Source organism: Phocoena phocoena, chromosome 1, assembly GCF_963924675.1.
Source record: "Phocoena phocoena chromosome 1, mPhoPho1.1, whole genome shotgun sequence".
NCBI classification, from domain to species: Eukaryota; Metazoa; Chordata; class Mammalia; order Artiodactyla; family Phocoenidae; genus Phocoena; species Phocoena phocoena.
The window spans coordinates 74,657,464-74,671,833 of NC_089219.1; the positions used below are offsets into that span (position 1 = coordinate 74,657,464).

Below are 14,370 nucleotides of genomic sequence, written 5' to 3' on the forward strand. Positions count from 1 at the left end.
CCATGGAGGACTCCATTAAAGCTTGGTGCTGGCACACGGAATTAAGTTCCATATTTTATATAAAAATTATTATTATTACATATTACTCATGTCATAGCAAACCATTATATAGTGGACATGATTATCCACGACAAGTCATGTAAAAAACAAGGTTGGTTATGCTAGCACTGTTACTATAGGTTCATCACAGAAGAAGAAAGGAAAACAGTTAACAGTTAATTGTGCTTTGGTTCAAGTAATCTGTAACCCCCAATTCTCTCTATATACCATGAATTAGAGTAGCTGCCCAAATTCCCAAAATAATGAGTGAACTTTATGAGCGAAACCTGAAGATTAAAGGATTTAAACAACCTGTAAAAGTCATTTCATTCATCCAAGATTGAAGGGGAACAATCTTGAAATAAATTAAAGGAAAAAAATCTATAAAGTAATCCATAAGTAAGAATTTTATCTCCTATTCGACACATCAGAAAGACACAGTTTTTTTCCCTCCTAGTGGATAACATGTATATAAGCATATAATAAACTTCCCTGTTCCAAGTATTTCTCTCAAGTACATTCCAGTAAATCTTCATAACAGAAAATCGTACTAATTCAGTAAAATGGCAATTACTTCAGGAAAAATGTTATCTCACTATTTCTGAAGAACTACTTTGGCATGCCTCTATGTTGCCATAGGCCCCAAGTACAACGTTACATACTTGAGTGTAAAATAAGCAAGGGTACTCTCGTCTTTTCTGAGTAAAATGATTATGCTGAACTTAAGAATTACCGAGTAGCATTTTCTAGGTTAGGATCCTGACAGAAAATTGGGAAGCAGTATGACATTTGAACATAATTATACTGTTTCTGAAAGAAAATGAAGATTTTAGTAAGTTTCAAAAAAAAAAAAAAAACTATCACTCTTCATGTCAAAGTATTTTCTTTCATATGTATTTATCTATATTACAGACAGTAAACTTGAGCTCAGGGAAGTCAACAGGATTGCCTGAGGTCACACTTCTAATTGGTTGTGAAGCCTGGACACAAATCACAGTCTTCAAAACTGTGCTTCTTTTCTCTCTACCATTCAACCTTTCAACACCGTACACACAATCAATTAATCTAGCTCTGTTAAAAGTAGAATATAATAAAAGATTTCCATCAAGGTTCTTTAAAAGACTGAGTTCCTATAATTCATTCTAAATGATTCCACTAAGAACACACAATTCTTAAAGGACCTTACCTACTACTTAAATTGAGGTACACTTGTAAACTTCTCTGCTATGCCACAAACAATAGCTTTTTTCTCATCTATGATTACTTCGCTTTAAAAAGGCATAAAAACAACTCCCAGAAATGAGATCACTTCCACAGAAAGTTTAATGAGGGTGGAATTAACTCATTTTACCATTTATTCCTGGAATAAATATTAAGACAACATCAAAACTAAGTTTACGGATCTTTAGCAAGAACATTTGTGATTCAGGTTAATTATACGTTTTTTTTCCAACAGAAAAGTTCCTTGCCTGGTTCTTCTTCTTCCTTCTACCCCAAAGATTCAGGGTTGCTCAAGATATATTAACTGCTTATAGAATTTTGGGGCAGGCAGCCTTTAGGATGGCCCCCAGTTAGTCCTGTACACACCTTTAGGTTATTCTGCTCCTTGAGTGTGGGCTGCATTTCGTGACTAGCTTCTAACAAACAGAATAAAGCAGAAGGGACTGGATTTCACTTCCAAATTAGGTTATAAAAATGGCATGCCTTCCATTTGGGGTCATTTCTCACTCACTGTATCTTAGATCCCTCTTTCAAGGGAAAGCAAGCTGTCACAGCTGTCATGTTGTGAGCAGCCCCACGAAAGGCTGATGTGGCAAGGAACCAATGTCTCCAGCCAGCAGCCAGTGAGGACCTGAGGCCGGCCAGGAGCCAGGCGAGTGAGTCTGGAAGTAGATCCTCCCCAGTCAAGCCTTGAGATGCCTGCAGTCTCGGTCAACACCTACAGGCAGCCTAGTGAGAGACCCTGAGCCACAGGCACCCAGCAAAGTGGCACCCAGATTCCCAATGGACAAAAATTGGGAGATAAAGGCCAGTTGTTTTAAGCTGCTAAACTCTGGAGTAATTTGTTATGCAGCAATAGATAACGTAAGTTTTTATATATATTTACATATATATATTACATTTCTGAGTCCCTTCCATAATTACATGTTTCTTGCTGAAACATAACTAAAGTGATACCATGCACTACAAAAGCAAACCATCAGGTATATGACAATGATATCATGCAGTATTACAACAACTCCCTCCATATTATTATAGCTGGATGTCTCCCAAACTAGTTTATGAACTTCTACAGGGTGGGGAATGTATTCATCTTTGTACACACAGCTCCTGAAACACAGCAGGCGCTCAGCAGATGTTTATAAAAGGAACTGAGTCCCACATACGGCACACTCACTCCAGCCTGTGTGCTCCACAGGTGCTTTCTTCTTTCACCTGCCCCTAAACTAACGCTTCTTCAAAGCACAGCTCACCCACCATCATCCCCTCCACACAGGCCATTAAACTCTATTCTCTAGGTCCTCCTTAGTTTATTTCATCTTTCCTAGTTAGACTCTTTAGTCACATTCTCCATTTCTATACCCGCCGCGCATCTTAATAGAATAATCAACAAATACCCAAGTAAATAACTGATGATAAATTAGCACATTCATTCCAGCAAGCAGAAGTGGATAAATGAAACAGCAATGGAAAAGATGCACAAGATGTGAGTCCTTTAGAGAAAAGTACTACTCATCATCCCCCAAATCTCTCCTAACACTTCTACCCACGGAAAGAGAGCTTGGCAGAAACGTTTAAGTGATGTCTTGATTACAAGATTTCCTTCATACAGTACACTATTTTAAGTGTTCTTTTCAAGTTCACTTGAAGTTCAAACTTGAGAAGGCACAACTGCCTATCTAATCAGAATTCTAAAACAAACTTCAATCAAGTATCAGAAAATAATAGTTTTTTCATTATACAGGAAAGTAGTAACATGATACCATCTGGACTTCTAAATATTACACAGGATTTTTCACAAATAACCAACTAAAGTCTTTGCTAAACTCTCACAAAGTTAGAGTTACCCAACTGTTGGGTTAAGAAAATAAAATTGTTAAAACTTAGTCTTTAAACATTAGTCCTTACAAATTCAGTCATAAAACTTAAGAATTTAGTTATCTGCGTACTTTAATAGATGTTATTATTCTCAAAAACCAAATACATTATGATTACTTAAAAAATTACCACCTTCTACTATAATTTTGTTCCAAAGGAGACTATAGCTTTCAATTCCATTACAAATACCTCTGCCATCTAATACAAAACCATTCGTCTATGCATATCAGTACAGATAAATACTAAATTCAACCTCTTAGAACCTACTTTTTACACAAATTTAAAATCCAAATGATTTCATCTGAGTGGCATAATAGTACAGATTCTTTTCCACAGAAATAAATTCTTCTTCATAAATTAAATTTTAATATATACCTGAATGGCTGAAACTGAAAACCTGGTATCCCTTTAATCATCTGCCCCCTTGCTGAGGCTGTGGCTCTGAGGAGGATTTACAGTTTGGGGAGCACAGTGCAAACCATGTGAGCCTCACAGGCCTGGGTCGGACAGGTCGTATCCTGACCGAGCTGGTCATATCCTGTCCGAGCTGGTTTCCTCACCTGGAAAACAGGGTGATACTATCTACTCTGTAGGGTGGTTATAGGTATTTAATGGGGTAAGGGGTGAAAAACTAAGTACAGAATACCTAGGGGGCTGATCTAACAAACACGTGCCAGGTGCTGTTCTAAACGCTTTACATACTTACATACATACTTCATGAAGGCAACCTTCACAACAACCCTACATGTTATCACATCATTTCCTTTTCAGAGATAAGGGAACTGAGGCACAGAAAGGTTAGATAATTTGCCCAAGGTCACGCAGCTGGCAAGTGGCAGAGCCAGGGGATATTCCCCATCCCACACTCCAGAGTCCATTCTCTTAACTATCGTGTGTTGCTGCTTCATGGATGAGAGGCCCAGGAACAGTATCTCCTGCCACCACTCATGAGATCGTATCTCCCAGTTGGGCAAAATAGTGTGAAGACGCAAATTGCGGCAAAATATTTCATGCGTTTCCCTTTGGGCTGAGGGATACAATCTCAGTGAAGCAGACCTGCACGTATAGCATGAAAAAAAATGTTATGAAAAACAAGAATAGTTTGATCACCACCTTTTGCTAAATCAAACTATCTAAATATATTTAGGAGAAAGGTGTGGAAAGGTTACAAACTGTTCCCAAGGACATTCCTGGGGAATGGGACGTTCGGGCGTAGTGAGAGGTGGGCCAGCGTTTTCACTTCTTCTACAGCACACCTTTATACCGCTGGAATGTTCTAGGGCACTTATTATTTTGTAAAACTTTTAGAGGCAGTGGATTCAGGCACAGTTACTAAGACAATGTGTATGGATGCACTGCCACCTCCATCCCAGACAGTAGCACCCCTGCCCTCTAAAAGTGGAAATATCAGTGTAGACAAATAATAAACATGCCCCCCATCGATCAATCACACTTCTAGCACCTAGCCCGCCCCCGCCCTGTGTTCACACATACGAGTGGGCAAGGGTGCTGCAGCCTTCACACTGACCCTGGCCATGTCAGAGCATGTCTGTGGGGAGTCAGCCCATCAGGGAGGCTTCCCCCCCAGTGATGCAAAGAGTGAAGATACAAGAGTACTGGCTGGCCTGGCAAAGGTGGACCCTTCCTCCAGCTCAGTTACAATCTAAACACAGTGCGAAGAAAGAAGAGGGAGGCTGATTTTGATTTATAACTATTAACATTCTTTTCAAAAAAGAATGCTCTCAATCTAGCAACCTTCTGTGACTCAAGCAGCTACTAAAGTGTGTTTCTCTGCTTCAGGAGCGCAGCTGGTGAAGTGAGACATTATGTTCTTAGAGCCTACGCCACACCGTCCGGCATTTCATTACACAATGACTTCTTCCTGCTCATGTCTTCATCTGTTCTGGTCTTGGCTCTCCAATTAAACTCATTTTTTCAGGGCACTGCCACCTCAGGGAAGCTGCACGAGGCTCTGAAAGAGCCCCAGACAAGAGCCAGGGACCACGGTTCCCACAGCCACTTCCATCATACACTGAGCAACCTTGAGCAGGCCATGATTTCTTTGGTTTTCAGTTTCCACATCTGTAAATTCAGGAGGTCGAGCTACATGATCTTTAAAGAATCTTCAGTTCTATTAATTACGATTTTTACATTTCTCATGGGACCTAATATGAGAATTGAATACAGCTATTTATATTAAAATTTTCTTCACATTTTTATAGCAGAATGTACACACACTGTCTTCACAACCACGTTTATCAAATGAGATTCTACCTAATTTTAAGAATAATTAAGCATAAACGGTTTACTTGAAACAAGTAAATTTAAAGCATTTTACACGTATTAACTGATTCAATAACTCAAATAATCATTTCACCCCACTACAGATGAGGAAACTGAAGTCCAGACAGCTTTCTTGCCCAAGGTCACATAGCTAGAATATGACAAAGTCAAGAATCAAACCATAAGAGTAGAGCACATTTAACTACACACCCTACTATCTTTATTGTACGAGAGGAAGGAATACACAATACGTGAGCTGCTTTCTCAAACCCAGCACACACACAGGTTCTTGCCTCTCTCCGACCTCGCCTTGAGACTAAAGGATAATCCAATAGTATTATTCCAATTGCATCACTGGAATGTGAACTGTATAAAAGCAGACAAAATATTAAATGTTACAGAAATTCAAAAAATTTTTTGAAAAATCTAGTCAATATATATATAGAGCCCAAATTGTCAGGCTGTCCCCAAACTGCCATCCCTTCTCTTTGTGCTTCCAGAACACTTTGCATTAACCCTGTAGTACAGATCTAACTGTAATGAAACTTCTCTCCCACCACCTAAGCTGCATTCCTGGTCAGCAAGCCTGTCAGCATATTGTTTGTACCCTGCTTTGGTGTGAGGTGTCAGTATGGAACCCAGTAACGTTTGCTGAATGAATGTCAACTAAGTTCAATGATGTATTAGTGTGAGGTATTCTACTGTAATATTATGACAGACAAGAATCAACACTTTAGCCATGCTGTGACTTAGAAAGGCTTTCAAATGAGTCTTGAGTGATGCCAGCTTAGAGAAGCAGGAAGGCAATTAGATGTATCAATCAAGAGCATGATAATTTAGAGACAGTATACCAGCTTCAAATTCTTCCAGGGCAGAGGGAGGAATTGCAGCAATCATTCTTAAAAGAGGATTAAGGAAAAAAAAAAAAAAAAAAGCACATTAAGCTAACTTTGTAAAGTTGAAAGTCAGCTAAGAAGTCCAAATAAAATTTAAAAAACAATTGTCATTTATTGGTATTTCATTCTCAAAATTAGGTGAAAGGTAATGACATTTACTAAAGGCAATGGAAATAACAAAGAAACTAAACGTAATTCATGAATCTGTTCTGTGATAATGTAATCATGTATCTGTAACAGTTTTTTCAATGATTTAGCCCAAATTCAATCACTGGTTATAGGCCTCAACAATAGCACCTGAGAACTTGTTAAAAATGCAAATTTTCAAGTCCCATTTCAGACCTACAGATTCAGAAACTTGGGGTGGGACCAAGAAATCACACACAGACACACACACACACACACACACACACACACAAAGTTCCTTAAATATTTCAAGCAATTCTAAATTCTACCCAGTCTGGCTATGAGGCATCAAGAGCCCTGGGGTTCTAGGCCTGATGACAGCCAACCCAGAGGTTAAGTTGTTTTGGGTCACAGAGTTCAAAGCCTCTGAGCCTCCCACTTAAAAGTACAAAAACAGGCAGTTTTGGCCACAGTTTCAGAGGATCCGTGAAGCCATCCACAGATTTGCCAAGGATCAAGGACAGGGAATTAAGAACTTCTGTTCTAGCTAATTATGTGAAGCTGGTAGGAGAGAAGAACTGCTGCTCTGAGCCTTTACTACCTGCCAGATGTATTCACCAGCCACGTCACTCACCCCTACAACAGCCCTAGGAAGGAGTAGATATAACACTACTTTACTGATGGAAAAACATGAAGCTCAGGGAGGTTAGATACCTTACCCAGTTGCAAACCTGGAAGATAGAAAGGAAAACCCAGCTGTTTTTCCTGCAAGGTAAGAATAAAGATTAGGTACAGCCATACCTTGGAGATACTGTGGTTTGGTTCCAGATCACCACAATAGAGCAAGTCACACAAATTTTTTGGTTTCCCACTGCATATAAAAGTTATGTTTACATTACACTGTAGTTTATTACATGTACAATAACATTATGCCTGAAAAAAACGATGTACATGCCTTACTTAAAAAATACTTCACTGCTAAAACATGTTAACCATCATCTGACAACACAGGGTTGCCCAAGACCTTCTATTTATAAAAAACAGAATAAAGTGAAGCATAATAAAAAGAGGTATGTCTGTATTTGATTCCAAAGCCTAACAAACCCCGAGCTCCTCTTGATACTCAAAAAGTGCCTGGAGGGACTTCCCTGGTGGCACAGTGGTTAAGAATCCGCCTGCCAATGCAGGGGACACGGGGTGATCCCTGGTCCAGGAAGATCCCACGTGCCGCGGAGCAACTAAGCCCGTGTGCCACAACTGCTGAGCCCGCGCTCTAGAGCCCCCAAACTACAACTACTGAGCCTGCGAGCCACAACTGCTGAGCCCACATGCCACAACTACTGAAGCCCGTGTGCCTAGAGCTTGAGCTCCGCAACAAGAGAAGCCACCACAATTAGAAGCCTGCTCACCACAATAGAGAGTAGCCCCCGCTCGCCGCAACTAGAGAAACTAGAGAAAGCCCATGTGCAGCAGTGAAGACCCAATGCAGCCAGAAATAAATAAGTAAATAAATAAATAAATAATTTTTTTAAGTGCCTGGAACAAATGATATAAATCCTCTGAGCCCATCTCCTCATTATAAAATAACACAGCTGATGATAGACTGTATTTATTGATGATTTCTAAAAAGTTTTCTTGCTTTCACATGCTAGATCCTACATAGGAGGAGATTTCTAAAACTTGGATACAGAATACAAGCATACCACATTCACCGTACTTTGCTTTACTGTGCTTTGCAGATATTGTGTTTACAAATTGAAGGTTTGTGGCAACTCTGCAACAAAAAAGTCTATCTGCACCGTTTTTCACAACAGTATTTGCTCACTTCATGTCTCTGTCCACATTTTGGTAATTCCTACAATATGTCAAACTTTTTCATTATTATTGTACTTGTATGGTGAACTGCAGTCAGTGATCCTTGATGTTACTACTGCAAAAGATTAGGATTCGCTGAAGACTCAGATAATAGCATTTTTTAGCAATAAATTATTTTTTAATTAAGGTATGTACATTGTTTTTTAGCCATAATGCTACTGCATACTTAACAGACTATAATATAGTGTAAACATAACTTTTATATGCACTGGGAAACCAAAAAATTCATGTGACTCACTTTATTGCAATATTCACAAAACTGTAGTGGTCTGGAACCAAGCCCACTATTTCTCCGAGGGCACCTGTAGAAAGAATCATGCTGAAGGTGCCATCTTTTAGATAGGAAGCACAAACAACCAGACTAAAATCAACTGGCAAAAGACTGACAAACTCAAGACTGTGTCCTCTATAACCTAAACTACTTTATAACCTAAACAATACGAACTCTCAGGTAAAAAGTACAGTCATCCCTCAGTTTCCAAAACGGATTGGTTTCAGGAGCCCCCGTGAATACCAACATCTGAGGCGGCTCAAGTCTCTTATATAAAATGACAGTACAGTACAATGAATACAGTCAGCCCTCCTTATCCACAGGTTTCACAGCCAAGGGTTCAACCAATCTGGGTTCAATTCAAATGACTGAATTCAATCCACGGTTGGTTGAATCTGTGGATATGGAGGGCCGAGTGTATATGCAATGGCGGGTTACAAATATCTACTAGCCACTCATTAAACTCAATTCTTTTAGAACAATATTATTCTAGAAATCTCCTCCCACATTATGTTTCCAAAATAGGTCCCGTTTTCAGCAGGTCTGGCCCAAAAATATTACGGCACAGAGCAATTAATGGTCAGGGGTTGGCTGGCTAACTTAGCCAGTGACAATGAGGACAATGAAGGATGGATATGGAATACTTCAGAAGTGGGGCCGACAAACATGGTGACAAGTATACAAAAGGGAGGCATTTATTCTCTCATATAAAAATCTGTCTTTGGTACTAGACAGATAACAGTGTCGCACAGGTAAAGAGAACAGAGGATTAAGGTTACCAGTGGGTTTGGTTAAGTGAGTGGAGCTATAAAGCTCCATGTAGAACTCATTGGGCTTATATATGCCCTTATGAGACATTCAAATGGAGATAAACTCTAGGGCCTGGAGATCAAGACATCAGGGCAGATTTAGGAGTCATCAGCATACATGTGATAGCTGAATCTACACAGAAAAAGAGGGGCAGCAGAAAGAACCCTAAAGAACATCAACATGTAACAGGTGAGTGCAGGTGACCTAGATGTAGGACATAAAAATCCAGGGGCGGGGGGAGTTTTAGGAAAGCCAAGGAAAATAGTTTTAAAGAGGAGGAAGTGATGAACAGCAACAAATGCCATAAAAAGGGCAAGAGCTAAATAGAACATTACATTGGATTTGGTAATTAGTGACTGTATGACAAAGCTGAGGGGTAAAAATGGAAATCAGATTTCAGAAAAGTGATCAGCAAATAAGAAAAGGAGATAATAAACAAAGGTCACTTGTTCGAGAAGCAGAGTTTAACAGAATATATTTAGCTTTTCTGAATGTAGAGGCTTTGCCTGATACTCAGGGATAGATCCATGAGTGACTCTTAAAAAAAAGAAAAAATCCTGTCTTTAAGTTAGTTCTTATTCAATTACAGCATTTTTATGTCAAATAGAAATATTAAGTGCTCAAAAGATGTAAAGTGTTTTTCCATGCACTGTTCTGGATATTAACATGTTTTCTTATTCAATCCTTGCAAACCTATGAAGTAGGTATTACTATTCCTAATTTACAAATGAGACAACTAAGGCACAGAGAAGATAACGGTACTTGCTGAGGTCTCAGCTAGCAGTATAGTAGTCAAGCCCCAAATTTCACACAAAAGAGTAAGAGGGAGGGTGGGCAATGTGTGAAGTGAGGGTTAATAGATGAGAACTGTAAATGTTATAGTTAAGACTGTACTGACTGTTTAACCGGCCAAAGTTTAATATCTGTTCAAGAACTTATTTTCAATTTGAAAGAATTTGTGTCTTCTCTCATCTCAGAATCATACATTGCTAAGATCTGACATTTTTATGTCTCTTATGACACTCAGATTCAGCACTGCATTACAACTGTGTCATTTCTCCTACTGAACTGCAAGTTACTTGAAAATGGGAGTGTATCTTATTTGTCTTTGTATCTCTATTCCCTCAATCGTAAAAGTAGAAGATACTAGACTTACTGCAGTAACCATTTCGCAGTATACACAAATATCAAATTATGTTGTACACCTGAAACTAATACACTGTTACATGTCAATTATACCACAATTATAAAAAGAAAGATTCTCAGTAAAGGTTGGTTGTATGAATAATCATTTTTACTTTTCTGAAGTTTCTGGGGGCTTCAATAACATATTATTAAAGTTTTTAATCGCTGTGTAGGACTGTTCTGCCTCAGATATTACTTGGATCGTCTATGCACCACGCAATTTACTGATTTTGGTGGAAATACCCTTCTGAAGTAAAAATGAAATATAATTCCCCTGGATAAAACCCTTTAAAGATTCCCTATCACCTACTAGTCAAAGGTCATAGCCCTGCTCTCCAACCTTAACCTTAACCCACTCTACCTGGTCCCAACTACCAAACCACCTATACTTCTTCAATGGTCCATTGCAACATATGTGTTCATCGGGTGAACGTCTCCTCCTCCATCAAGACAACTGAAATTCTTTTTTTTAATCATCATTACTTTTAAAAAAAATAAATTTATTTATTTATTTTGGCTGTGTCGGGTCTTCATTGCTGCACACAGGTTTTCTCTAGTTGCGGTTAGCAGGGGCTATTCTTTGTTGCGGTGTGCGGGCTTCTCATTGCGGTGGCTTCTCTTGTTGTGGAGCACGGACTCTAGGCGCACGGGCTTCACTAGCTGTGGCACAAGGGCTCAGTAGTTGTGGCGCACGGGCTTAGTTGCTCCACGGCATGTGGGATCCTCCCGGACCAGGGCTCAAACCCGTGTCCCCTGCATTGGCATGCGGATTCTTAACCACTGCGCCACCAGGGAAGTCCTGAAATTCTTTTTTAAAGCCTTCTCATATTCGCAATTTTCATTTTCGCTCTCTCCCTTACTATACTGTACATTTCCTAAAAACAAACTTCACAAGGCAACACTGATATTTTTCATCCTCAGATCTGGCAAGTAGAGGCTCAGTAAGTGTTTAATAAATGTTTATTAAAAGAGTAAATCATTGAAGCATAATTCAGTAAATCTGCAGGAACTATATAATACTGGTCATAATACTGATCAATTATCAAAAGTAAAGATTTTAGGTAGCTTTCCACTACTGACAATGAATGGTGCACTTTTCTATTCTGTCTCATCCCCAAAACTCATGAATTCAAGATAACTTGTACCTTCACACCAGCTAATCACGAGCACCATCACCAAACACACAAAAGAGACCCAAGGACTACCAAAACCTCTTTATGACCCAGTCAAACCAATAAGGCATGTTTACAACTATTGGTAAAAGATATGAAAAAACATCACTTAAAAGGCTTTGGAAGTGCTCCAATTTAAGTGTGTGAAATGAATTAAAATGACACAATTCTGGGGCAGCATCTTTTTCATCTTTTTATCTCTAGGTGCATACCACATTGAAGGCACTCAAATATTTACCTTTATAAAACCTGAGTCACAGCTAGCTTGGTCAAAGAGAAGCTATGTCAGGTTTTCAGACAGCCCAAGAATATAATGTGTCAGCCTTGAGGCCTTAGGCAAATCATCTGAACTGTTAACATTTTCTTTTTCTCATACACTGCCTCAGCACGTCTGGAACGCAATGTGCTTTAACAAGTCCTGTCACAAGGCACAATGTGTTAGGAGGAGATCTTCACATTTCATCCTAGAATAACTAAGTCTTCACAGTTATCTTCAAGCTGCTTCACCCATGTTACTTAATCCTGGGCCTTTATTATCTTCATTGTACAGATGGGGGAAGGAAGGATATAAAATGACTTGGCTGAAGAGGTCCAGCAAGCCACCAAAAGAGCCTTCATTTTAACTATCAGTTCCTCATCCTCTCTTCACAGAACCATTTTGTTTGAGAAACTTTCACTGACAGCAGGCAGAAGAAAGCATCAAACTAGTTACTAGCTTTTACTTGTTTAATTTGAATGAATAACCAAAGCTCCCTAGATCTGTAGGTTATGATAGCTCTATGACAGGAGATCTGATGGATTAAGTTTTGCTGACTGAATCCAAATTCGTAAATCTACCTCAAACTCCTAAATTTCGAGATAGCTTGACTTAAACTTTAAAGGCATTTTTTTTTCTCTGTCCCGATCTCTAATTTTTTCAAATTTTGCTCAGTCCCCTAAATATGTCAAGTCATACCTACCTTTTCAGTTCAGGATCAAGGCTACCAGAATTTTCTCCTACTTAAACAGTAAACCAATCCCTCCTGAGTCATGAAGGATTCCAAGGCTCCCATCAATCACAGCCAACTCTAGATCTAGACTCTAATCCGAACTGTTAGGGGAGCCCAGCAATTTCGAATTCCAGGCAGCGCCTCTTACACCACCGAACCACCCTTGGGAGGAGTGCCTCTTCTAATCGTCACCCCATTATGGGGTCCAGAAAAGGGATATGTCAATAGTCTCAGATTCAACAAAAACTATTATCCCCGTTGCAAGTAATGATAACTCGGCAATCACAACTACGGACCTTGAAATGGGGTAATAACTTAAAGATCCCCACATTATATAAACGTGCTGAGAACAAATTATTTAGCAGATTCCATTTCCTGGGCCCAAGTGACTTGCATAACTGGGCGATCAGCATAGGCTCGAAAGAGAGCGGGGAGCTCACAATTCAGTTTACTGTACTTTACCACAAAATTCTACACCAAAATATTCTCACACATGCCTGCCTGTAGATGATGTAAATTCTTCCCCAGGTCTTTTAACTAGACCGCTGGCGGGGTTCTCTTCCTCTGCAGTGGCCACGGGCCACCAGCAACTCATTCTAACGGCTGTCCCCTGCGGCTCGAGCTAACAATCCCCCAAGCCCGCGAGTCCCGCAACCTCTGCTAAGCGGACACCTCAGCCCCAAACTGGCCATCCCCTCCTCCCCCACGTCCCCGCTTCGCTCGTCATCCCACGCCAAGCGCCACCCTCTCTCCATCCCCGATAGGATTTGGGGCTTAGCGCTGCGACCGCCAGCGGGAGCTGTCCCCGAGCTGGCACCTACCTCCCACCTCCTCCTCCAGGCGCGGCCGGGGGTCACCGCTCGCCTTCCTCCTCCAACGGCCCCAACGGCCGCGCCGAGCCTCCCGCAGAGAAGCGGGGCGCCGCGCCAGGTGCCGGTGCTCACCTCCGCGCCCTCCCGCCCGCCCCCCGCCGGCGCCCACCCCCCGCCCGCCTGCCCCAGGCCCCAGGCCCCAGTCCCCAGTCCCCGCCGGCACCGTCGCCCCTCCCCGGGCGAGCGCGTCACAATCCCCAGCGCGGGGCGAGGCTCTCACCGTCACGGCCCCCGGGTGCGGCGGAAACGCACCGATCAGCGTCCTAGACCTGCTCGCGCCGCCCCGAGGGCCCGCACAGGCGCCGCGGCACGCAGCGCCCGGGCCGGCGGCCCCGCCTCCACCTCCAGCTCCCGCCTTCCCCGCCTCCGGCCGGGCTCCGCCTTTCCCCTCGCTGCAGCCTCCCGGGCTCTGCAGGTTTGCAAGGTTCCCACCCCGCCCCCGCGTCGCAGGCGCCGCAGGCCAGCCTCCTCCCATTGGCTCCGCCAGTTGCTAGGCGATCAACAACCGCGGCCTGCATTGGTCCGGTGGGGGCCCCTGAGTCTCCTCCCCACCTCCAAAAAAACCCGGAGAAAAAGAAAACCTTATCCCTAGAGCCGAAGTGGGATGCTGGCGCAGCTGCAGCTGCGGCACCTGTTACGCCCTGTGATTCACCCTGCCGGGCCCTGCTCCCCACCCCCTCCTCACGCCCGCGGAGCTCGGGGCCCAAAGCTTCGTGAGGCTGGGGGCGGGGTGGGGAAGTCGTGTCTGTTTTA

The 14,370-nt window shown here is 41.8% G+C and overlaps 1 protein-coding gene across 1 annotated transcript in view; it reads right to left on the reverse strand.

Annotated features, from left to right (window-relative positions):
* SSX2IP (SSX family member 2 interacting protein) overlaps positions 1-13,718 on the reverse strand; it is a 39,681-nt gene extending 25,963 nt beyond the window's left edge. The window contains exon 1 of the mRNA XM_065878817.1: positions 13,567-13,718. The gene's annotated coding sequence lies outside the window, so the exon portion shown is untranslated. The remainder of the gene's footprint in view (positions 1-13,566) is intronic.
* Positions 13,719-14,370: the final 652 nt, after the last annotated feature.